This window comes from Microcebus murinus, chromosome 1, assembly GCF_040939455.1.
Source record: "Microcebus murinus isolate Inina chromosome 1, M.murinus_Inina_mat1.0, whole genome shotgun sequence".
Classification (NCBI taxonomy): domain Eukaryota; kingdom Metazoa; phylum Chordata; class Mammalia; order Primates; family Cheirogaleidae; genus Microcebus; species Microcebus murinus.
The window spans coordinates 37380209-37404304 of record NC_134104.1 but is presented as its reverse complement, the minus strand read 5'-3'; positions in this window follow the sequence as shown (position 1 = coordinate 37404304).

Genomic DNA, 24096 nt, shown 5'->3' with positions numbered 1-24096 from the left:
TAAAGGGAGAGAGACAGAAAGGGAAAGAGAGAAAGCAATGAATGTGCTGCACTTACTACAATGCCAACAAAAAAATAGCTTTGCCAAAGACCATAATATAAAGGCAACAATTTAAGATCTGTCAAATCTGGCCCTGTTTTTAGTTGAATGAATTGAGACAGGTTCTTTAACATCTCTAGACCTGGTTTAATAGGAATGATAATCATAATACCTAAATCTCAAGACTGGTGTGAGGCTTATGCATAGTTTTAAAAATTATTAAATAATACTTAATTTGATAGGCAGAATTGTTTTTTAAAAACTGCTCATAATTATAGACATCATAAAAACATGAATTATACTTTAAAAAATGAAAAACTCAACATGTAAAAATTAATATTTTCAGAAAGACAATAACTGTAAGTATAGACAGGTTTTTAATGATCTAACCAAAACTTCCATGGTGCTCACATCAAAAAGAAAAGCGAATAGAGCTTTTGGCACAATGAGAAATAAACATACCTATCGAAAATCCTTGGAAATTTGTAAAAGGAAAATATTTGCTGCTGTATTCAATAAGCGCATTCACTACTCTAACAGTTTTAAAAATAACCTCTAAATGCTAAACTGGAACAGTTAAGTACATTCAGCAATCCAGCCATTTTTCCATTCAACAAATGTTTTTTAACTGCCTACTATGTGTCAGAAATTGTGCTAGACTCAAGATGAAAAACACATGGTCTCGGCCTCAGGGAATTTATAATGTTCTCAGAAAGTGCTGCCAAGATAATGTCTGAAAAATTCTTGCTCTTTTATATCCACCCCTAGCATCAAATCTTTTAAGATATTCATAGAGATTATAACTTTTATATTTATTGATTCACAAACCAAATGCTAAAGCTAAACAATGTCTGGAAACAAATGTTCACTTCTGAAGAGAAACTAAGGAAAACATATTATGAGATCTAGTTGAGAGGTTTTTCAAATAAAAATTCCTTGAATTTATACTTTAATGAGTCCAAACCTTGCATAGTCAGAGCAGAAAAATCTCATGGTATAATGCAATTTAAGTAAAATGTGCAAGTCATTTGATGTACCCTGTAAGTTAGCAAGCACATTTTGCCGATGTGTTAAATTTAATTAAATATCATGACTTCTTACAAATATAAGGGAAACAATTATTGTTTTAACATTAGAGTTTCAATTTTCTTAGGCAATGTTTCAGTCAGTTAATAGTCCATGCTGTTGAACTTCAAAATATATGAAATGCTTCTACCTTTTAAATATGTACCCCAACATCTTTTTAGAAATATACTCGAGGTCACCAAAAGTAGAACATCAATTGAATAAAAAATAAATGCCAAAATATAATTTGGATCATTTTTTTTCTTTGTAGACATTCCTCAGAGCAAGGTAAACTTAGAAAGAAAATTATATTTTAAAATCTAGTAATAGTGAGAACATTTCCACCTATATTCGTATATATGTGTGTATACATATATAGGTATGTGTGTGTATATATATGTCTCTAAATGGCAAGTATATATTGTACATGAGAAGTGATGAAGATGTATGTCAATCACCATAGAAATATCTATAGTTAGATATAAATATCTATAGTTAGATATTTCTACATGAATTGAGGTGGTAAGTTCAACATAAAGTTAATAGGCCTGAAAATTTAAAAACTTCAAAATGATGCAGGTCAAACGATTTTGAATGTGTATCATAGTATTTAAACAAATATTTACTTCATGGATATATCAAGCATACACTATGAGATATAACTGACGTTATAATTTCAGAAGAGCTCATTTTCAGGTTCACCATCCAAGATGATTCTTAAAATCACTCAAAGCTGTAAGAAAAAATTTTAAATCATTAGTCCTTATGGACCATGGGAATATTTCTTAAGCAAAATAAAATAGAAATATCTAGATAAAATATTTGACTTATCTTAAGACCACTGAATCTGTAAAAATAGTTTCTTCCTAAATGTAATGCAGGGAGGATAAACAATACAGCAATTAAGAACAAGACAGACCAAACAGCCTGATTTCAATTCCTAATTCTGCCATTTACTAGCTTCTCAAACTTCACTGGGACAGAATACCCATGTGGAAATGGGGACGACCCCCTCCCCTTCAAAAATGGTATCTTATCTTTAGGAGTATCATGAGGATTACATGATTCAGTACACAAAGAAACATGTAGAACAACACCTGGATTTGAATTAGTGATCAGGAAGAATTAGTTCTTATTTTTTAATGTTTATTGTCATTGTCAACTTAGATATCATAGACAAAGCATCTTTACATAGAAACTAAAAGTAATTTGAAATATTAATTCATAGCTACCATTAGATAACAATTGTTATGAGTCCTTATAGTTTTTCCCATATTAAGGATTTTCATGGCTATAGGAGACATTCTAAGTTATCTTGTCTATCCTATTAAAGTAGACCTAGTAAATAAAAGAGAATAAAAGATGTACCACAGTTAGGGAGAATACTAGGATGACTTTATTGCTACCATAGGTGAAACTGACTGGGTGAGCAATTGGTTTAGAACTTAGAGTTATCTACTAAAGGAGACACAAGAAGCAGAGGTTGTAATGATTGGATTGATAGCTCAGAAGTTCCAAAAAAAAAAAATGGTTCTCAAATTTATTCTCAAGTAGACACAAAATGTCCTTTGAGTCAAATAGGGATAGGTGAAATAATCTACATCATATGTTTGATATTTTACAAGTATCTCTATTTTAAAATTATTTTCAGTGGGAATTTAAGAATAAAGAAGATCATTATGTTACACTGAATGGTCATTATACCTTTTATATAAGATTTAAAAAATGCTAAAATCAATATATTTTTAATTGACAATTAAAAATTATATATATTTATTGTGTACAATATGTTGTTTTGAAATATGTATAGATTGTGGAATGGCTATATTTGAACTAATTAACATATGCATTACCTCACATATTTATTATTTTTTGTGATAAGAACACCTAAAATATACTCTCTTAGCAATTTTCTGGAATATAACATTGTTATTAATTATAGTCACCATGTTGTGTAAAATCAATATTGAGATGAAAATAAACCATCTAATGAAATTATTTTTATAAGAAAAATACCAATAGTGCATTAGCTTTTCCTGCATTTTACAGGTTTAGGTCACTGCCCTAACATATAATTAAGCAATGTTTCTTTGACTAGATTTTAAATTATGAGTTCTGAAGTACAAGATTGGGAAAATGCCATATTATTATAGCAGCTATATCATTTTAGGTTTAGTTCAAGTACTATGCACAAGCACTTAGATAACAAATTCCATAGAACTATCCAAACACTTTAAGTAAATTTGCTTTCTGGTCATGGTATTTGAATAAATTTTATAAGTTTTTTTATTAATAACGAGTATTGGCAGATTAAAGATGACCATCACCTCTTTGACTCTACTCTGTTGAAGAGGTGGAGCCTTGTCACCTCTCTTGAATGTGGGTGAGCTCTGTGACTGCTTGGCTCAATAACATAAAATCAAAATTATGTTGTGACAAGTGTTAGATCCGGACCTTAAGAGGCTGGGAGCATATATGTGCTGTCTCTTAGAACACTTTCTCTGTTCTAGCCCTGAGCCATCACATAAGAATTCTGACTACTAGAGGACTTCTGTGCTGGAGCAGCAGATGTAGGCACCCCAATTAACAGTCCCTGGCCAACTCAGCCTTTTGTCATTCCCCACCAAGGAGTCAGAAGTGTGAGTGAAGCCACCTTGGATCCTCACTTCACCTTGGATCCTCCACCACTGAATACCACAATAGCCTTATTCAAAACCAAGTGGAACAGAATAGCCCAGCAAAGCTCTGATTGAATTTTTGACCCATAAGATCATGACATATAATAAATTAAAGAGGAGTCTAAATATCTCCCTATGCTTCACTTAAATTCATATTTTCCATATGAATTGGAAATGAATATAAATGAAGACAATAAAAGTGTTTCTGCCAACCTCAGCTGTATACAGCCTGGAGAACTGATTTGTTTTCCTATGGTAAATAGAACAGAATTCCTTCAATTATATCCTAAATTTGCAGGTAGCTTTGGTTCCTCCTCAATTTCAGAATAATAAAAATATTAAGGACTCTCAAAAAAAAATAAATAAAGTGTGTGATTTTGCTTAAATGTCACCTCTTCAGAAAAGCCTTCCCTGACCTACCTACATGAGATAGCACATCTTTCATTGATATTCTGCTTTTTTTTTTCACTGCACTTAGCATACTGACATTATATTCAATGTGTAATGTCCATCTTCACTTTTGCATATCATTTCCGAGAGTAGTTACTCCATTTTGTTTACCGATAGAATAGTGACTGGCACATAGCAGCCTCTGTACATATTTGCTGAAGAAGTAAAACTCTGCCTTCAGATATTTTACCTGGACATTACAAACTTTGTTTTTATAAATGAAAATATAAGTCACCCAATAATTTTAAAGAGAATATTATTCTGACATAGAATAAAAACTTTCAGTTTCCAGGAAATGATTAATATATACATTTATTAATTTTGGGGGGGGTGATGATTACCACAAATATTTACTTGATATTCATTTGTATAACAGGAAAAAAAACATTTCAAAACTATCCTGCTTTTAAATATGAAAATTTGAAGTATGGTTCTCTCTGGAGTTAATAACCAACTAAATGTTTTCCATTGCCTTTCCTCGAAAGTGAATTGTATAAGAAATACCACTTTTCTTGTTTTATGTGATTATCTGTACAAGTCGTGATTATGAAAGTATCAAGAAATTTATTTGAGCACAAGTGCACTTACAATGGCATTGAAAGGTTACGTCGATAAAATTAATTGTTCTATTTGACAAAGAGTGGGAAAAAATCTAGAAGGGTTTTAAGTAAAAGTGAAATTAACTTTGAAATGGCAAAACATACTTTGGTTTCCTATTTGGTTTAAATGAACACACTATTATCAATCTATTCACAAAATCTCAGTGTGGTACCATTTCCCTATTAAAGCTGTATGCAGAGGGAATGGAGCTATTTTGTATGCTTATCCATTGTTCTTCTACCACTTTTTCTTTCCCATGTTTACATTACAAGAGGGAAGTTAAGAAAATAAAAGAAGCCAACTGAGAAAGGCCACATAGCAGATTTGTGGCTTCAGGAGTAGGAGCAAAGAGCACAAATTCTCCAGGCGTGTTGCTTGCATGGCTAACAATACATTTCACTTTTTAAAATTCAGTTAAATGACATGAGAAGCTTCATCATTATTTTCCTGAATTAATTTCTCTTTCCCATGCAACAATGACTGTTCTTCTTATCAACCATTCTCATAATGGGGAGTAAACAACCAACCACCTCAGCAACATATATTATTAAGATTCTTCCTTTTTCAGGCCAGCTGTCTCTGCAATTATATTTTACAAATACAATTCTACACAGCTCCTCTCAGTTGAACACAATAATGTAATTTTACTGAATGACTCTGCAGAAGGCCTAATTATTTCTTGAAGTAGGGCTCCTGATGTTATTTTGCATTTAATTCACGACCACATGCTGAAGGTTATTATCTGTGCAGCAACCAATTGAAATGTTTTCTAAAAAGTATTTCACATACTTTTAACCTGTGAGTTTTAAAAACAATTGTACTTTGCTTTTCAAACACACCTGAAGGACTCAAATCTAATAAAGAATTAAATTATAAACCTTATATACATTGAATTAAGTCTGTTTTTAATTTAAAAATATGTACTAATCTATTGAAAGTATATCTGTGTCATCTAGACAATTATTTACATAATTTATATCAATAAAAAACTTAGTACTTGTAAATTAATGAAATGTTATAGATATCCGTGTCAGTGTCTGGGAAGGCTATTACTCATTTGTGGAATCTTTTCTGAAAAGATTAATTAAAAATAATCTCTTCATTCTTGAAATATCTAGAGCCTGTTTAAATTTCTTTGTGACATCCATCACATACCATCTTAAACTGGGGTATTTCTTTTTACAAAGATACACATACTTATATACATGCACTTATCTTCCATTTAAAAATTATATTGATATTGGAAGAGATACCACAATAAAAATAATACTTAACACATAGCAAGTGCTTACTATGTATCAGAAATACACCACCCTTTAGTTACATTATCCCCCTAAATCTTTACATTGGTCCTAGGTAAAATTCCATTTTATAGATAAGAATTTCAAAATTTAGAAAGTAAGCTTCCAAAGAATATATAGGTAGTAGGAGGAGAACATAGGACTTTAGTCAAGAGATCTACTATCAAAGATCTAGTTCATAACACTGAACATTCCATCATATGAGGGCTGTCCAGAAAGTATCCAGCCATTGTTAATATATTTTTCATATTGCATGGCTGGATACTTTCTGGACAGCCCTTGTATATTTAGCTTATTTGATTACTGAGACATTGTGTGTGTGTGTGCGTGTGTGTGTGTGTATGCTTCTTCAAGATGTATAGATTCTTTTGAAAGGAGAATAAGGATAATACTAAAATTTCCAAGATGAATTTTGGGTCTTTAAAAACAAAGAAAATTGCAATAACAAAGTGCATTTGAAAATTCTAAAATAGAGGCTATAATAAAATTTGTTTTTCCTATATGACTTCTTTACCTAAGGAAATTAATGTAGTGCATTATTTTCTTATAGCAATACAAATAATTTATTCTCTGATATAGTGCTTAGTTACATTTGAGAGAAAAATATATAAAAAATGTCCTGTGTAAGATTGAAGATGAAAATGATATTTAGAGCTAGAATTTTAAAAAAATATTTTACAAACAATAGTGTAATAGTAAACTTAAAATATGGAAATATTTCTTAGAAAAAAACAAAGTATCTTTTACTTTTCAGATTATTTTGGAACTTCAACAAACCATCTCCAATATCTAGACTTCTCTTATTACAGAGGTGCATTTGTGGAAATGGCATTATAATATACCTATAAACCTCACAAATTCTACTGCAGAGGCTTGTCTTTAAGAATAATTATTAGTCAGCCTTGTCTGCAAGAATATATTTATTTATATTACCTAGGAAGCATTTATGTTACACTGAATTTGTTCAAGTTGTGACAAGTGTAATTCCAAACCAAGAAGACAGAAAAATATCTATGTTAATGAAGTTCACAGAGAAAATATTCTTTTGTCACATGGAAATAAATTATAAGTCATTTTCTTACTATGCAAATGATGAAAGTCAAATAGTTGTAACTTTTGTAACTTTGCATACAGAAATGTCATTTAAATTTTTTTACTTAACAACAAAAACCTTAGGGAACATGATTATTTAACAGCTGTTGTGCTAAAATATTAACTGCATTAAATAATACTTGTCAATAAAACTTACAATAGCAGTGTAAAATTAAATCCTGAGGTCTGTTCTGCAGAAATAAGAGTCAAAAGAGAGAATATTTTATTTCAGTAAGCCCCCTCAGACTGCAATGCTTCTAACATGATTAATATCGTTCTTTCTATGTTTTATATGCAGGTGGATAAAATGATGATTATAATTAATGTGGTTATACAATATGAATATTTAAGATGCATTTTATCATTGAGATATCATTAGACACTAGATGCTTCAGGAAAAGGCATCCTGTGATAATATGGTAACTGTCTTTTTAGGTCTTAATACATTTTTAAAGAGTAGCTTATACACTGTCCAATTCTTCTCCCATTCTAACTTAATTCTACTCCACATTCTCTTCCCTAATAGTGCTCTGGTCACCAATACCACCCTCATTTTAAATCAAACACTCTGTTCTCATTTATCATCTCACTTGATTCATCAACACTATTTAATACAGATAGAATTCTCTCTAACTAGATAAACTTCCTTTGCTTGGTTTCCGAACAACTCATTTTCTTGATTTTCTTCCTACCTCACTATTTGCTCCTTTTCTACCCTAGTTGCTGCTTCTTTCTTTTCTTTTCAGCCCCTTAATATGTGCAAAATGCTTCAGGGCTCAGTCCTTGGTCCCTTCAGTTCTCTAGCCATGCCCATGCCTTTGCTGCTCTACGTGGTCTCATGATTTTAAATACTTTTAACTCTCAAATGTTATGTAGCTGGACCAGACTTCTTTTCTGAACTGCACAGCTCTGTATCTGACTTCCTATTCATCATTTCCATTTGAGTGTTTAGTGTGCATCTCAAACTTAACATGTTCAAATCTGGATTCTTCTCCATCAATAGACTTCATCTCAGAATACAGAGTTGATGATGTCTGTGTTTTGTTGGTCTGCAACAGAATAGTTGTCCAGTACATATTTGCTAAATTAAAGAGTAAATGAATAAATACATGCACTAATTTTTTAGAGCACAAACATATATATATATATATATATACAAATATCAAATTAAAATGTCATGCATCAATATCTAAATAGTAATAACCCCCATAAGTGGCAGATGCGTTATAACTGGTACTAATTGTTTCACCTAAATTTACTCTGATGGTTTTGTACTACTCTTACAGCCAGAGGAAATAGTTAAGTACAATCTTTCTAGATTTTAAAAGACAAAGAATAACATTGGATAAGCAAGTTAATGAAAATACTACCGCAGAATTAAATAATTAGACTTTATGATTATGTTTATAGGATCATCAGGTAATATTTCCTTTTTTTCATCAAAAAAAGATATTTCAACGAAAAGTAATGATATTAAATAGATTTGAGATGGCATTTTTCTTATGTTTATAAAAATACATAAAAGGATTTTATTTTTATTGCTATATCTGAGATCTAGAAAAGTGGCATGTGGTACTATTTTTCATAACTAAAATGGTATTTTTATTAAATACATTTATTTATAAGTAATTAATGCTAAAGATTCATTTCAATTTCTCATATTCCTTTGGGCTTCTCATATCAATATTTGTTTAGTAATATAATTCAAATTATATAACTGTATTTCTATTAAAATAATGTAATCCAGATATTTGGCCTATTGTAATCCTACCACTAAACTATGTAGGCAAAATGAAATATTCTTTAAGTTGAAAATCTGAGCATTTTAGCCATGGACCAGACAAGGTAGTTAGCTTTTATTCCCTTCTGACTTGTGTCTGCTTTGTGCTTGTGATCATGGAATTACCCAATGGATACTTGAAACTGATGGGCTAAGGGATTCTAAAATTACAGGGTAGGCTACACTAAAAACAACTGTTAGTGCTTTAAAAATTTAAAAATTGCATGTCATCCACATTCCTCATGAAAATGAACATTGAAAAGCTCTTGTAATAGATCTGATAACATGTATTCACTATCCCCAAATTAGGTTTAAAGTCTGACTTTTCCTTCTTTTTAACGAAAGTTGCAGGGATTCATGCTTTTTGTTTATTGTGTAGTTTATGCTACATGCTTATAAATTGAATTTTTATTTATTTGTTTATTTCTTAATTTTAATAGTTGCTTTTAGAACATTGTGTTTATGAGTTTGGACTGGTTTTGAGCTAGCTGTGAGGCATTAGTCAAGTTATGGAAACCTTCTGTGATTTAATTACTTCTTTGTTAAATGGACATTAAAAGAGCATTTAACTCATTATTGCTATTTTGAGGATTACATGAAATAATGCATGTAAAGTCTGTAGAACATTTCCTCATGCATATTCCTAACAACTATGACATATAGCAATGGATATATGCCTATGTTAGGATAACTTTTTATTTCTGCATCTGCATGTTATATTAGTTTTCTAGGGATGCCGTTAGAAAGTACCACAAAGTAAGTGGCTTAAACAACAAAAATTTATGTTCTCACAGTTTATATAAAGGCTGGGTATCCCATGTCAAGGTGTGAGGGGGTTTGGCTGCTTCTGAGGACTCTCTTCTTGGTTGGTAGATGGCCACCTTCTCACTGTGCCCTCACATGGGGTCAGTCCTTGTGCACAGGCATCCCTGGGTCTCTTTTGTGTGTTCAAATTTCCTATTCTTACAATAAGTCATATTGGATTAGGGCTCACCCTAACTACCTTACTTTAACCACCTCTTTAAAGCCCCTATCTCCAAATACAGTCATATATATTCTCATGTCCTGGGGGTTAGGACTTCAACATATGACTTTTGAGGGGACGCAACTCAACCCATAGCACATAGGAAAAGTTATGATAAAATTCTAGACATTGCCCCTCATTATGTCCAACTCAAATATTATTAAATTCTTATAATAGTCCTGTAAAGGATATATTGTTTATTTATTTATTTGTGAGGATTATAAGGCTGAATAAAGGTTACCTTCCTTAGAGGAACTAAAAAGTTGATAAGTTCAGAATCCAGGTTTTGAACTATGTCTTCTATCTGACTCCCAAGGTCAGGTTTTCCTGCCACATTTCAGCTACACTAAATTGATCAATTGTCTGTTATTTGTCAATTTACATACCAAGTAAGTCTTTCAAATTGCTATATTTTTATAGACGTTGTTTTAATTTTTTGTTTATTTTTTAACTGTCTCCATAGGTGAAGGTGTGATTTTCCTTTGTATTGGAGTGTTCTTTTTTAATTTAAAATTTTCAATGATTAACAAAATAAAAATCAACTTCACTTTTTTTAACATTTGACATTTCTTCACTAGACATTGGTTCAAGAATTAGGAAGTTTCTGCTTAGGTGGCCATTTGGGATGATGGGAAAGTGAGATTAAGATAATCAGAAATTCCAGGAAGAGAAAACTCATACAAGTTCACCAAAGCTATACTGTAATAAGGCTGAAAGAGGAGTAGACTTTTGGATTTCATTGCCCTATTTCTATCACTGCTGTTTTCTCCTATTTGTCTACATTCTTAAAGTAGACTAATATATAAATAGAATCAATACTATAGTTCTTTTTATAGAAGGGTTTGTTTTGGGGATAAAATCAAGACTAATAAATTAGCCCATCATTTTTTTAATGATTGTGAAGGCAGCAATGATTTTCAAAACAACACTGATTTCAGCAATTAAGTATCGTCATCTCATCAGACTCATTTGGTAAGAACTGCTTTACATGCCAATATGTGGTCTGATCTAAATGGATGCTCTCTTAAAGATACAAATTAAAATTTTGTTTTTATGCTATTAGGCCTTTTTCCTCTCCTGTGATATCACCCACTGAGCTTCAGTAAACGACATCTTATAACTCATCACAATAACGATATATTTTAAGGGAAGATACAAAATTCTTTTTAATCCTGCAGTATTATTTTTTTTTCCTTTTTGTTATGTTCCCTCTTCACAGACCTTTTTTACAATGAAAATGTAATAGTGTCTCTGCTATATCTCTTCACCAGCAAGCTACTTCAAGATTCCAAAACCTGTGGCAATTTGAAATTTTGGTAATACATGTCTGCAACCAGGTATAAATTACTTAAAACAGAGAGAGAGAGAGAGAGAGAGAGAGAGATAGTCAGTCCAGGTGACCATTCAAGATAAATATCTAAGCAAAATATTATTTTCATTTAAATTTTATAAGTTATGTCTTGCTACAATAGCGGGTATTTGAGAATTTAGGAAATCATAAAGACTTTTTATATCTAAGTTATACTGTACTCCAGGGAGAAATAACATTAAGTCTGCCTCACTTTATTAGATTAGTTTCTTCTGTAATCTTAGAGATAGGGCAGCAAAAGAGTAATAGACTACTTTGGAGAGAGGAAACTTATAGAATTACCAAATTCTGCAGCAGGGAAATATTGAAGGCACAAAGAGAAATCTCCTTTTACTTTCAATAGTGGCTGATCACTTCCCATTGTAACCTGAATCTTACGAGAATTTGAAGTTTGAATTAATCGGTTATAAAGTATAAAGGCATAACATAATGTGGATAGTAACCTGATAAAGGAAAATTTATAAGGCAGAAAATAGAGCAATCTTCCCTACAATAAGCAAAGAATTTTGAAATACCACTTTTTTCCTTAGGAGGTTAGGAATAAAATTTCATTGAGAGATGGGTTCTCAGCACCATCATACAGTCCAGGCCATCCACTGGTGACTCTTACCATGTTTGTCTCAGTTTGGGCAACTATGACAAATGCCCAGAAATTGTGTGGCTTAAACAACAAACCTTTATTTCTCACATTCTGGAGGCTGGGAAATCCAAGATCCAGGTGTAAGCAGATCCAGTGTCTGATTAATGCCCGCATCCTAGTTTATACACACCTGTTTCCTCCTTGTATCCTCATATAGTGAAGAACAGGGTGAGAGGAAGCAAACTCTTTTGTGTCTCTTTTTAAAAGGGCACTGGTCCCACCAGGAGGGCTCCACCCTCATGACCTAATCACCTTCCAAAGGCTTCATCTCCAAACATCACCATATTGGGTGTGAAGCTTCAACATAAGAATTTGGGGGGACACAAATGTTCAATCCTTAGCAATACTTTACATCTTACTACTCTGCAACATGACCCCTGACATTGACCCCCTCTCCGTGTTTTCCTCTTCCACTACCCAGAGCCATGTATTCCATTGCACCCTTGCTGTCTTGTAGTTTCTTCCTTATCATTCTGCAGCATACCATATTTGTTTTTTTTCTGTAGTGACCTATTCCATGAAAACTTTATTAATGATTCATCTTTAGGGATATTTCAAACCTTCCATTTCCAATAGTAGTTATATTTACATTGAACACTGTTTAATTGATAATATATTGTCATATATTTTTTTAATTTAAAAGGGCATTTCTCCTGGATTTCTGATTAGAATGTGAAGAAGGTGTTTGTTTTGTAGTATTTCTTAAAATGCCTACAACATACAAAATGCCTATTGGTTGACTTGATCTTACTAGGACAATACTCATACAACTCTGGTTCCTATTTTAACAAAAAGGATTGACTTGAATAGAAATATAAATTTTAGTCTACCTAAATAGGCAGCATTTAGCTATGCAACCATATTTGATGAGTTTCCATAATTTGGATATATATCAAGATATTAAAAATGTAATCCAAAGCAGATTATAGATCTATGTTAGACAAAGGGCACCCAAATCAAAGTAGAAATCTGTAGCTGTTGTCCAGGTCTGAAACTGAATGCAATGCAAATCTGGAAAAATTTCAGATCTACACAGAATCTGTAAAATGACAGTCCCTGTTCATTTACAATAGAAACAAATAGATTGCATTCTCTTATGAAGATTTTATTATCATTTAAGTTTTCTTTTTAAACAGAAAAATGTATTGCTTTCATTTAAGGGCGTCAGGGCAAAGTCACGTTGGTTGAAACTGAGCTATGTGTCACAGCTTCAATTTAAATTAGGAGGGAAATTGAAATGGCCTCCATGCAAAAGCCACATTCACCTTGTTAGTTAATAAATAAATGAAGACTCAGTCAGTATTCTAAAACACTTTATTTCTACAATGGTTGGTTATTGGTGGAATCCAGATTTTTTAAACAACCTCTGCAGTGTTTTGCTTATTCTTCCCTGGCTCTGTCCCCTTTTATTCCTTCCCTTTCTCTACATAAAATATCCACCATACCTCAGTTTTTAAATGCTGCTTCTCCTTATCATAAAATCAGAGTCATAAAAGGTATAGCAGCAGTAAAGTAGGAGAGGAACTGAAAACAGGACCTAAGGTATATATTTAAATAGGCAATGCAAAAGAATTTGGGGGCCATTTAATGTTTTCACTCCATTTACTTCTATTAGAAAAATTAACACAGTGATATTCAAAAAGAGAAAGGTAACAGCCATGAGTAAATAAATTTCATTACATTTAAATGCACACAAATGCACAGACACACATAACTTACACACATGCCCTTCCACTGACTAGTTCTCTCATGAGAACTCATGCCTGAAAAAATCCAGATTTTTTTATGCATATAATTTGTAAAAGATACAGCGATTGTTTTCTGTTGGAAAAAATTCACTGATTACATATTACACAGAATTACATATTACAAAGAAATATAATACTCAGCTAGAAAGAAAGTGAACAGAGTAGTAACTAAGAATATGGACTCTGGAGTGAGAGTATCAATTATGAAACCTGGCTCTGTCCCTTCCACCTGTGCATCTTTGAACAAATTACTTAATTTTCTTTTGTTTCAGTTTCCTCACCTGTAGAGTGACAACAATAATAGTATTTCTCATATAGTGATGTCATGAGAATTAATTAATGTATACATATATGTGTAGAAGACTTAGTGTCTAGTCCATAGAAAGTACTGTATTATATAAAGATCAGTTATTATTATTAATATTATTACTGTGGCAAGGTCACATTTTTCATTATGATTCTTTTGGTAGTATTTAAATTTATTTCCTTATGAAGACTTTATTTTGTACATTTATCAGAGAAAAGCATAAACATGAAAACTTTGTATATTTAGAATCAGTTATAAATGTTTAAAAGGTTGCTTGTTATTCATGAATTTAGTATTTTTTAAATTTTTATTTTATTTTATTTATTTATTTATTTTTCACTCTGTTGCTCTGTTGCCTGGGCTAGACTGCTGTGGTATCAGCCTAGCTCACAGCAACCTCAATCTCCTTGGCTCAAGCAATCCTACTGCATCAGCTTCCCAAGTAGCTTGGACTATAGGCATGCACCACCATGCCTGGCTAATTATTTCTATATATTTTTCGTTGACCAATTAATTTCTTTCTATTTTTAGTAGAGACGGCGTCCCACTCTTGCTCAGGCTGGTTTCAAACTCCTGACCTTGAGTGATCCGCCCACCTCAGCCTCCCAGAATGCTAGGATTACAGGCGTGAGCCACTGTGCCTCCCCTGAATTTAGTATTTTTTGAAGAGAAATGAATCCATATTACGTTTCAAGAAATAAACACAATTTTTCATAGTTTTAAATAGTTTTATCATTTTGTATAAATATTTAATCATGACATAATTTACATATCAGAATGAGACAATATATTAATCAATAATATACATTAGCAATACCCAAAACTCTGAAAAACGTAGCTGAATTTTATTTCTGAGGTTCACCATTGAATTTGAGGTGGGTTAAAAGTCAAATGTCCCAAAGCTAAATATTCTGCAAGAGAAATAGAAAGTTATTGTTGGAGAAGTACAACTAAGTTTTAGTTACACTGATGTACATTAACATTTTCTGTAAAATATACACATCCACATTAATTATAATATTATTGATTTTTGAAATTATAATATTAAAACATTTGTCAATATCCTAGTCTTTCCATCAACCATCATTGTAAAAATATTTTAAAGGCATTCCTCCTTTCATTAACTACATCTTCTCCCTTAGGAAACAAAACAAAACAAATATCCACTTTTGAAAATGTATGAATAGTGAATCTAAGCTTTCATTTACATTTTATTATCTCATGTAGTTTTCAATTAAATGCATTTTATGAAATAATAATATTCTTTGATTGTGATGCAGAAATATGATCATTCAAACAAATGCAATAACATTTTTTAATTTCATCAGAGTTCCCAAAACAAGCCAGAAAAGACTCCCAAGAAAAAGACTTCTCAAAGTATATACAGTGCCCAAATTCTCCGAAGTTTCCCTCAATTGTATGTAAAGGATGACTAATTCAAATGCTTATTATAAAATGATTTTCAGGGTAACAAGTAGACTTAGTCATCTATTTAAATGTACAAGTACTTTTCCAATGCACAGTGACCATGAGTACAAATTGTCCCCTGAAACCAAGGAAATTCATTTCCACATTGAAAAATAAATGTGTTTGAATAGAACAAAATACTTGTATTGATACTAGCATTGCATAATTTCTGTTGCTAGAAATTCACATTAGAGTTATAACTAGCATTCAACATCACTATCTTCTGCCAATACTTATTGAATAAAATGTATGAAACATTATATCTAAAAATTATTACCTATTGCATTGACATTTCTTAAATTGAAGCTAATTTCACAGATCTAAATATTCTAGAACTTAGTATACTTATTGTAAAAGTTCCTTCTGCATCAAAAGAAAGAATTTGGATATAGACATTCAAAATGTTACACATTTTGAAAAAATAAACTTTTTAACAGAATGTATAAAAGTACTTCCCTTTCAATTGTATTCACTTTTCTTTTTGAACTAAGATTCTATTAATGATAATTAAAATGAAATTGAACAAATACCCTAATTTATGTGGGTTGCATTTCTGGGTATAATGACCTATAGTGTAAAAATTATTTTTCTCAGCAGAATTAGGCAAAATTGGAAAGCTAAGTTTGGGAACTCTGTAAATAATATAAATTTGTTTTAAATTTCCAGAAATGTCACAAAACAAATGCAATTTTGAGGCAAAATTAAATCTTTTATAAAAGAATATAATGTATAAAGAATAAAGTGTTCCAAAGGTATATCTAAATGTTCAAATCTCAACAAATCAAGTAAACTATAATAGTATAGCAGATATTAAACAAAAATAGCATGGTTATAACTTAGAAAGGATGATGAATGTACCTTTCACTCTTACTACTTAGTATATATACTATAAGCTATAAGGCAATAGTATTATGAACAGCTGTTAACTACCATGCCTAAATTGGCTGTGAATATCTGAAATAGTTGTCCATCGCAATAGGAAATTCATGGTTACTTTATACCTTGGAAAAGCTTTAGTTTCAGCCTATCAAAGCTCATTCTTTCCTGGAGGAAGCTCAGAATTACACGGTTTCCACATCTGTGGAGCATGTTGTGCTTCTCAATCATCTAACTGCACTAAAGCCTGAGTTTGGGACCATCACGATGAGATCACTGTTTTCAGGCTTTTTGTCCAGCCGTGTGTGTTTTCAGCAGGGCAGGAGAGCAAAGAGAAACAAGTGCACTGCAAAATCACAGGGTTAGAGTCCATTTTCGGCCTATGTAAAACTGCTAGTGGAACCATAAACAAGAAACTTTGTTTTTACTTTCTTAACCAGCTTGATTTAGAATATTCTCTGCATTTCTGCATCAGAAAGACCTCTTTGTTTTTTTAAAAAATAGTTATAGCTTCCTATTAATCTTTATGAAGGAGAATTTGATTCATTGGGTAGCAAAAATACTGCTTTAATTATAAAATACTAACATTAGTCAAGTATCACCAAAAAGGACCATTTTTCAGAAAATATTATGAGCCTATTTATAGCTTTCTTCTCATTTGAATGTTTTTGATCTCAAAATGTTAAAACACTATAAATCATACTTATGTGATTTTGTAGTATCCCTGAGAATATCTGACTGAGGATAAGACATGAAAGTTATTATTTAAGAAAAAACATTAGCAGCCATTTTAAAGTATCTAAATACAAATTAATAATAATTGTGATTTATTCTGAGTTTGAGGATTTTTGTGTTTTAATTTCTACCATGAGTTTTTCATTCATATACAATTTTTATAAGCAAAATAAAAGGACATTCCAAAATCTACCTTAAGGCACAAATAAACACTGATTATTCTCCCAACATGACTTCTCAAGAGGTAATAATCTTTCACTTCAGTAGTCACTGAAATTTTCTCTAGCGGATCAAATTCTTCTTAGACTAATTGGACTTCATCAAGTGGAATGGGCATGAGGAAATTGAAGATAAATTTGCTATTTTCTACATACCTATATCACCAGCTCCGCATATGATTGGATCAGGATATGTTGGGAATTGGACAGACATGACTAACTCACATTTTATAAGACTAATTGAATTTGGGTTGAAAAATATGACCTTTGAAAGCCAATTGCAAGGTTGACCAAAAAGGTTTTTCTATCCATCAAAAATTATTTTCCAAACATGTTTTATGAGATATGCCCAGTGTCCACTCATTTGTCTTTAATATGAGTTTTTGAAAGTATTGGATAAATCAAATTCAGGAATATTCCAGAGGCAAAAATATAAAGAAATTTACAGTGAAGCAAAAAGATAACAAAGACTAAAATTTATGTTTTAAAGTAAGAGTGCACAAGTCTTATTTCGTAAATCACTGACACATTGTCATTTATATAATAAGAGTAGTTCATCTTATTTAGGATTATGTCTACATGATAGCCTCATCTAGAAAAGGAGAGGACAAGATATTTTATGGTGGTGATTTGGTGATCATTAAAAAAAACCTCAAAACGATTTCACTGAAAGCCAACTCTGCTTATGTTCAGACAGCCAATTCCACTGTGTTTACTATTTTTCTAAGCACATCAGAGGAAATGAGTTCACTAATGGCAAAAAGATTATTTTGCAAAATTGTGTAAAGAGTAGTTGTTTAGACTTAACAAGCTTCTTTTTGCACTAAATCTATGCAGTTATAGTTAGGGATCTGGGCCATCTTGACTCTAGACATTGATCTCCATTTTACATATATCTTTATCACTTCTTTAAGCTCATCTTATAGTCACTTTTATTATTTCATTGATGAGCACTTGATTGTCCCTGAAGAGTTTCATATGGCTCAATTTGGGCCCTTCACCTTTACCTCTAAGCCACACAATATCTTTCCTGAAGGTAGGAATTATGATTATTTTTTTCTATAAATCTTCATTTATGCTAGCTCAGGATTGAGCCACGAAGTGGGTGGAACTTCTAATTATTTTCTGCTTTACTGAGTTCTGACTTTGCCTTGTCCAACTTGCTCTGATTCCTTGTGCTCCTAACACTTTCTTCCTTAATTTTTTCCCTCTTTGTTGTATCTCAAATTTGGATCTCCATGTTTCTAGTCCTAGAATTATAAACTCAGTTCTGCTCCTGAAAACTCTATTTGTTGTCTTTTTGACACTTGAGGAGTAGATCTGCCAGCATGTAGTTTCTGTACCTTTTACAGAAGGTTTTAGGAAGACAATTCTTAGTTCTCTGCTCAGTTTCTTGTGTTACATAGACTTTTGCATTTGTCTTTATTTTATTAAAAAGCATATGTTAAGATAATCAATGGAAATAAACACTAAGAAAAAATTCAACAATCTATAAATTAACTTTAAAAAACGCCACTGTTTGCCCACCACAGTTTACTTGGACTCAAGAAAAAAAGTGTTTTGATTTGAAAAGGGTCCTCATAAATATTTTTTTTTTTTTTTGTCATGGAAAGTGCTCATTTGCTATAACACAGATGAAAAGCGCAAAATATTGAACAACATTTTTAGTGTTTGCTGCTTGAGTTATCGAAGTCATTCATACGGGAAGTGTTCTGTTCTAAACACTACATAAGATCAGACAGTTTAATCAAAATCTGCACTAAATCTGCCATTCTAACCTGCCATAAAACAGCAACAACAAAAGCTTTAGGCTATCCTCTGAGGTAACTGGGCAAGTTGTCATGATGCCCACCCACACCACACAATTTCAAGGGGCAAGAAGTCAAGCTATTTCACAAATCCAAAATCTGCATCTCACAAAAGGACTAATGACACAATCTGTCACATAGATCTGCCATATTGTTCAATATGTTGCACGTATCAGCCACTTAGGGCAACCTACCACAGAGACCATCTAGGCAATATAACCTGCCACATAGCCCTACAACAGAGTGCATTCTGCCATGTAGGAAAACCTGCTATAGAGACTCAAAAGAAAGTAATTGTTAGACTCTATGAATATTATAATCTTGTTCAATGAAAAAAGACTTTATTTTCCTGCAATGTCACCATTTGAATAACTGTTCAATTCATTTCAAAAACTATTAATATTTGCCTAACACATACCAGACACTGCTCTAGATGCTGTGAATATAAAACAAAATAAGATATCATTTCTGCCTTCCAAACACCACGGATTGGTAGGCAAGACACACATAATTTAGTTTCAGGGTAATGGAGGTATTTCTATAATAGACGTTTTCAGGGTATAGATATATTCAGTGTTAATAGAGTTATTTTCAGTAATAAAAGTAAATCCAGAGTTGGCTTATAACCTAGCCATGGCTGAATCTTTCAGTGTTCCAGAAATGATCCTCTAGGGTTTCTGATTTATTCTGACAATATTCACAAAAGACTAATGTACAAAACCAATATATATATATATATATATATATATATATAAATTTATAGTAAGAAATAGAATTATATGAAGATTAGATGTTCACATTCATTTTTCAAGCATATTCTCTCCCTGTAGGCAAGGTGTAGGAGAAGCTACTTTATTAGAATATGGCTTTGTAAGCAGAGTATCAGAGCAAGAATCGATTGCTGTGTGACTCTCAACTATATGAGTCTATTTTGCCCATTTCCACACAAAACCTAGTGGACCAGAGTGTAATGCCAGTCCCAGCCAGATAAATCTTGCATAGAACCTCTGTTGCTTGGCAAACACCATCTCAATCAAGTTGAAATATGTCCTCTGACCATGGGCTCAGTATTCATTCATGTCCAAGAAAACATTGGGACTAACTTTAACCAAGTATAACAAATTATGTGCCAGTTACTTTTCTTCCATTCCTCTTAGCTTAAACTCAGTTCTTCTTTAAGGATGCCACTTCTGCACCTTTCTCTTTTGAGCTCACTTCCTGATGGTTAGGAGGGGGCAGGATTGTGTCATTTTTTTTCCCTTTCCATTGTAATTCCAGGATGTTTGTTGCATAATCATAGAGTTTATGATGATTTTTAATAAAATTCTTACCTCATTGAAATTCACATCATTCTGTTCAATTATCTTTTACCTCTTCTTTTCTTTTTCTCTTCTTCTGATCTCTATGTCAATCCTCCTCATTCACTGCATTCCCCTTCACCCAAATTCCTTCCTCACTATTCTCACTAGAAATTTTACCTCCTTCATCAGAAATTCTGGTCTAGCGACTCTTCCATTAAGGATGCACTGCCTCTTTCATATCTTCACTTCCTTCCTCATAAAATTGACAACTTCTTGTTCATTGTTTAATAAGTGTCTTTGTAAACTCCAACAAGGCAGACATTTTATATACATTGTATTCTCAGTGCTTCAAACAGTTTATGACATGACGTGGAGGTTCAATAAGTATTCATTAAGTGAATAGAAGCATTCCTTTGGCTCTCAGTAATTGGAAAAGCTCAAATATCTGCTTTCTTCATACTTGTGTCTCAACAACTGAATGATGCAGAAGAAAAATTCACAGAAAAGCATCAGTCAAGTTATGATTACTAATCCTTTCCAACTTCAACATTATACAGCAATCTTATTTTCTGTATTTATAATAAAATTGCTCTTGCAACTGCTATCTTTTTATGAGTCTTTCCTACCACTTTTCACACTCACATACACTATTAATAGAAGATGTTGCTTCTTACTTTAGAGAGAAAATACAAGTCAGTAGATAGAAACTTTCTCAATTTTCTGCCACTAAACCTACAAAAGTATACATGGATACACCGATCCTTCCTTCCTTCCTTCCTTCCTTCCTTCCTTCCTTCCTTCCTTCCTTCCTTCCTTCCTTCCTTCCTTCCTTCCTTCCTTCCTTTCCTTCTTTCTTGTCTTTCTTTCTTTCCTATCTTATTCTAGACCTTCTACAATCTACACTGTTGATTGGCTCCATTTGTGACTTCTGACAAAACTGGAATTATTTCCTCTTTCTCCTGTCTTATAAGAAATAAATAAATAAATCTTCTCTTAACTTGCTTTGTTTCACTCCTTTTTATCTTGAAAGATTTGCCTATATATTCTCTTTCCATTTCTGAAATACTCATTCTTGCAACTTTTTCTAATTGAATATCTTCAGCAAAAGACCTCTTCGTAAGGTCAATGGTGATTTCATGCTATCAAATTCAAAGAGAGTTTTTAGTCCTCATCTTACTTTATCTTTCAGCAGAATTAATGATTTTCATTACTACCTCCTTCCAGAAACATTATTTCCCTTTAGGTTTTGTTACATTGTCCTTTTAAGATTTTTTTCCAATCTTTCTGCACTGCTAATTCACCATTGTCTATCAAATCTTTCAAGGAGTTCACTCCTCAAGTTTAAGTCCTGGGTCCCCTTGGCTGTTTATAGATACAACTAGTCTAAACCTCTTTTCATGTCTATGCAATCCCTCTAGCATAAGTTTCTTTTTCTTTTTTATTTCAGCATACTATGGTGATACAAATGTTATGGTTACATATATTGCCCTTGCCCCACCCAAGTCAGAGCTTCAAGAATGTCCATCCCCCACATGGTGTACACCACACCCATTAGGTGTGAATATAGCCATCCTCTCCTCCCGCCTTCCATCTGCCTGATTCTTGATGAATGTTATTACTATATGTGCACTTAAGAGTTGATCAGTTAAAACCAATTTCATGGCGAGTACATGTGGTGCTTGTTTTTCCATTCTTGTAATACTTCACTTAGTAGAATGGGCTACTGCTCTATCTAGGATAATATAAGAGGTTCTAGATCATCATTGTTTTCTGCAGCTGAGTAGAACTCCATGTTTTACATATACCACATTTTATTAATCCACTCATGTGTGGATGGGCACTTGGGTTGTTTTCACATCTTTGCAATTGTGAATTGTGCTGCTATAAACATTTGAGTGCAGACGTCTTTTTTATAGAATGTGTTTTGTTCTTTTGGGTAGATGCCCAGTAATGGGATTGCTGGATCAGATGGTAGTTCTACTTGTATCTCTTTTAGGTATCTCCACATTACTTTCCACAGAGGTTATACTAGTTTACAGTCATACCAGCAGTGTATGAGGGTTCTTTCTATCTCCATCCATGCCAACATTTATTGTTTTGGGACTTTTTGATAAAGGCCATTCTCATTGGAGATAAGTGATATGTCATTGTGGTTTTGATTTCCATTTTTGTGATGATTAGAGATGTTGAGTTTTTTTTCATAGGTTTGTTAACCCCTAGTCTATCTTCTTTTGAATAGTTTCTGTTCATGTCCTTTGCTCACTTTTTGATAGGGTTGTTTGATTTTTTTTCTTGCTGATTTTCCTGAGTTCTATATAAATTCTAGTTATCAGCCCTTTAACAGATGTTTAACATGCAGATATTTTCTCCCATTCTGTAGGTTGTCTGTTTGCCCTCATGATAGTTTCCTTGGTTGTGCAAAAGCTTTTTAATTTGATCAGGTCTCATTTATTTATTTTTGTTATTGCTGTGATTGTCTTTGGGACTTTCTTCATAAATTCTTTGCTTAGGCCAATGTCTACAAAAGTTATTCCAACATTTTCTTCTAGCATTATTACAGGTTTCATACCTTAGGTTTAAGTCTGTTATCCACTGTGAGTTGATGTTTGTGAGAGGTGAAAGGTGTGGATCCTGTTTCAGTCTTCTAAATGTGACTATCCAGTTTTCCTAGCACTATTTATTGAATAAGGATTCTTTTCCCCAGTGCATGTCAAAGATTAGATGTATTGATTAAAGTCAAGTCCTACTTCAAAAGTTACAAAAAGCCATATCCCCTCCATGACTAGTTTCCTAGCTGTTTATTAGGGTTGAGAGACTATAGCAAGGCAAAGCATGTGACCTAGCTCAGCTAATCAGAAATGATCACTTGGGGTTATAAATACAAAGCATATTTGGTATTAAGAACATAGGACAAGAGACAAAATTTAATTTAAAATGGAGCAGACCTAAGTTTAAAAGCTAAATCTCTGAAAGCTGGCAGAAAATATAGAAGAAATCATCATGACCTTGGATAGTTTCTTAAATATGACAGTAAATATACAGAGCAACACAATAAAAATTAAATAAATTGAACTTCTTTCCCAAAATTGCTTTAGAAACCTTTTTTTTTATTCTTGTGCATCAAAGGATGCTATCAAGAGAGTCAAAATAATACCCACAAGAGGGAAGAAAATATTTGCATATCATATATTGGATAAAGCTATAAGATCTAGAACATATCAAGAACTTTTACAACTCAACAACAACAAAGCCATTACAAAATGGGCAAAGGCACAATGGCAAGATTGCAGAATAAGACTTTTCATCACTCATTTCCTCACAGACACATCAATTTGAACAACTGTCCATGAAGAAAAATATGTTTATAAGAGCCAAAGAATTTAGGTGAGATATTACAGCACCACAGCAATACAGATACTGATACAACAGATATTATAGCAACACAGAAATAAGAAAAGATGCATTGAAGAGGTTAGGAAAGACAGTTTGACGTTGCCCATATCACCACTCCCTCAGAGCCCAGGCAGCATAGCATGGAAACAGAGATCCTCCACATCAAGGAAGAGGAGTGAAATGAATATCTGACTTTGCCCTGGCC